The sequence below is a fragment of the Tupaia chinensis genome, unplaced genomic scaffold (genome assembly GCF_000334495.1).
Source record: "Tupaia chinensis unplaced genomic scaffold, TupChi_1.0 Scaffold000201_1, whole genome shotgun sequence".
NCBI lineage: Eukaryota > Metazoa > Chordata > Mammalia > Scandentia > Tupaiidae > Tupaia > Tupaia belangeri.
Genome location: NW_006159676.1, coordinates 204,002 through 207,993, shown reverse-complemented (window position 1 = coordinate 207,993; position 3,992 = coordinate 204,002). Strand labels below are relative to the sequence as shown.

Sequence of the window (3,992 nt, the reverse complement as noted above, 5' to 3'; positions counted from 1 at the left end):
CAATCCCTTCTCCTCCATTCCCCTCTCGGGATCTTGGGCACGCACGCACACGCGTCCGGCATGAATTCTAAGCCACCAGGTCCGGGATGCGAACCACGGTCAACTACATGGGAATCCAGCGACATAGCCATTACGCTAACTGCTGGTTTCCAACACAGATGTCTTAAGAATGCTTTCTTCTCAAGTGACATAGATGATACTGAATAATATTTCTTATGCTTTGTTGGAGAAACAGTCGTACTGCCGTTACTGAGAAAACTACATTTGGCATTTAAGGTCATCTACATAATTTGTAGGAGAGGAACAACTGAGACTACATTTTTGCAATTTTTTTGTTTGTATATTAGGATTCTACCTTCTCTTCTTGATAATGTGGACTTTTTGCAAGCTAATGTATTTTATCATTGGTCATTTTATTCTTTAGAATTCTGTTTCTCTTTGGGGTCATGTCTATAAGGCCTACTTCAGTCATTTGCAAAATCTGTTCTAGAAGTTTTTACCATACTGTTTTCCTAGGCAAATATTTTGTGGTTTATAAAACGTGTTTAAAAATAGATCACAGACAGTTTCTCCTCTGAAACAGAGTGTAAGGAAGAGATGAAAGAAGAATTTTTAGATAATTAAGAACTGACAACGTGGCAGGCATCAAAGCATCCTAGGATCAGTTTTACTGATGGGTAGAATAATCCTTCAATGTAATGCATTTATTTCTAATTAAGTTTAGTGAAAGTTTTCCAACAGAGGAATAAGTGGCACTAACTTAAAATGAGAAGTTATAGACCTTGTTATGTGAACAGTAGTAGTTCAATAGTTCCAATTTTCTAGTTTCCTTTCTATGTTAATGAATATCATAACCCCTTCAGATTACTACTTGAAAATATTTAGAAAGAAACTACTTCATAATAGACATTTTAAAAAAGGTCCAATATGACTTACAAGGTCACTGGACAAAATAGAATAGTTAAACTAAATCAATTCATTTGGATAAGAGCCAAGAAGAAAGGAAACATAAGCAAATAAAAATTTTCTTTTTAAAATGGTATATTAATAGTTATCTTGGGGACCAGCAGTTGGCATAATAGCTATGTCGCTGAACTCCCACGAAGTCGACCGCAGTTCAAGTTCTGGACCCAGTGGTTTAAACTCACGCCAGACGCGTGTGTGTGTGCCCAAGATCCTGAGAGGAGAATGGAAGAGAAGGGATTGCAGCGTGGCCATCCCCCCTGGGGGGTGATTTCTCGCTTTCTGTCTCTCTGTCTCTCTCTGTCTTTCTGGCGAGCACACGTGCCCTGTAGCAAAAACCTCCCCCTCCAAAAAAATAGTTATCTTGTGCTAGTGTTGTAGAGTCTGTCTAAGAAAGTAAGAATCTATTTTGTCAAATTCAGCATTTTTCTGAGCACTGAGAAGGAACGTACTACGTGAGTACTATAACATTTGTCAGTGGATTGCTCAAAGTGCTCATGCCTTTTTTTTTTGCATATTGTTATCTCTGTGAGTTTCAATTGAGAAAATTTAATGTACGTAGTGGTTTAATGGGAAACAGAGGTGTTTAAAAATGCCGAAATGGGTGTATTCAAACATGACTTGGTTTAAAATGAATCTGCAGCTGTTTTCAAAAGAGGATTCTTATTCTATTAAAATGCAAATAAATAAAAAAGCTAAAAAAAGAAAATTTAATATTGTATAATAATGAGTATTTGAGTAGTTGCTAAAGTTCAAGGACTGGGCAGGGAGAGAGGAGAATATGGTTATAAGAAAGCAGAGTTAATGGCCCTTGTGTTGCTGGAACCATTCTGTAAGTTGACTCCTAAAGAGTGTTAATGTCCTGGGAGTGATATTGTGTCATAGATTTGCAAGATGTTATCATTGTGCAAACTGAGTGAAGGGCACGTGGATCTCCCTGTATTATTTTCTACCAATGCATTAATCTACAATTTTCGAAAAACAAAAAGTCGAATTAGAAACTATAAATAAAGGCTAATGGTGGTGTGTGGTTATGGTGACTGGATTCCACATGGCTGACTGTGTGGTTCAAATTCCTGACCCAGTGGCTTGAAAAACACACTGGGCATGTATGTGTACATACTTACTGTGTGGGATGATTTTTTATCCACCAATTTTCCTCATCATTAACAAAAATCAACTCAAAATGGATCAAAGATTTAAGTGTAAGACATTAAACTATAACCTACTGGTAGAAAACAAAGGGGAAACTATTAAAGACATTGGAGTAGGAAAAGATTTATTAAATAACACCTGAACATAGGCAGCAATACCCAAAATAAGTAACTGGAATTTCATCAAGCTAAATAGCTTTTGGAACAGCAGGTGGTGTAGAGGTTAAGGTAGTTAGATCCCATGTAGCCAATAGCATAATTCAAGTTCTGAACTCAGTGACTTGAAAAACAAGCTGGTCACATGTGTGTGCATTTCCAAGATCCTAAGAGGAAAATGAAAGAGAAATGATTGTGGTGTGATCATCCATTGGCGGATGCTTTCTCATTTTTCCTCTCTCTCCATCTCTCTCTTTCTCTGTCTCTCTCCTGTGAGTACACACACACTAAAGCAAATGAAAGTAAATAAATAAATAAATAAATAAAAACCATCTGCACAGTAAAGAAAACAATGATTAGAGAGCAGATATAATCTTCTGACTGGAAGAAAATATTTGTGAACTATGCTTCAGATAAGGAATAATCACCAGAATATGTAGGGAATGCAAGCAGTTCAACCATACCCTCACACAAAACCCTGAATAATTGAGTTAACATTGGCAAATGAGATGAATAGAAAACTTTTAAAGAAAGACATAGGAACGCCCAAAATACATATAAAAAACGTATAATGCCTCATATCCTAAGGGAAATGCAAATCAAAACCACTATGATATACCTCTTAACCCCAGTCAGTATGGCTATGATCAAAAAACAAGGAGTAACAAATGCTGGTAAGGTTGTGGTGAAAAAGAATGGTTTTACGCTGCTGATGAAAATGTAAATTAGTACAGCTGTTGTCGAAACAATATGGAGCTTCCTCAAAAGCTACGAATAGAACGGCCATATGACCCAGTATTCCTGTTCCTTGGTATTTACTCAAAGGATAAGGAAATAGTCATAAAAACCATGTTTATTGCAGTATTATTGCTAAGACATGGAATCAACCTAAATGCTCAAGAACTGATGGCTAGGGACCAGCAGTTAGCGTAATGGCTATGTCGCTGGACTCCCATGTAGTCGACCGCGGTTCACGTCCTGTACCCAGTGGCTTAAATTCATGCCGGGCGCATGTGTATGCATGCCCAAGATCCCAAGAGGAGAATGGAGGAGAAGGGATTGTGGCGTGGCTATCCCCCCTAGCGTGTGATTTCTCGCTTTCTTTCTCTGTCTCTCTCTGTCTGTCCTCTCTGTCTGTTTGGCGAGCACACATGCTCTATAGCAAAATAAACCCCCAAAAAACAAAAAACAAAACAAAAACAAAACAAGCAAATAAAACCTCTTCAAAAAAGAAAAAAAAGAACTGATGGCTAGATTCAGTTCACATGTGCACTATGGAATCCTATGTAGGTATGAGGAACAATGAGACTCACTCATGTGAAGCGATTAAATGCTAAGTAAAGCAAGTCAGACTATGAAAGACAAACACTGCATATCCCCATTCAATGCATACCAAACGTCTCCACTCTATGAGGACAATGAAAGATCCAAAAATGTTTGTTTTTTTTTGTTTTTTGAGAGATTTTTGCTATAGGGCACATGTGCTTGCCAGAAAGACAAGAGAGACAGAGAGACAGAAAGCGAGAAATCATCCCCCAGGGGAGATGGCCATGCCATAATCTCTTCTCCTCCATTCTCCTCTTGGAATCTTGAGCTTCCACGCACACATGCCTGGTGTGAGCTTAAGCCTGTGGGTCTGGGACTCGAACTGTGGTCGACTACGTGGGAGTCCAGCGACATAGCCATTACGCCAACTGCTGGTTCCAGCAAAGTAAATCC

At 38.4% G+C, this 3,992-nt stretch overlaps 1 pseudogene; it reads right to left on the bottom strand.

Moving 5' to 3' along the window:
• Positions 1–3,992, bottom strand: part of LOC102495139 (cell division cycle protein 123 homolog) — a 16,118-nt pseudogene that overhangs the window by 949 nt on the left and 11,177 nt on the right.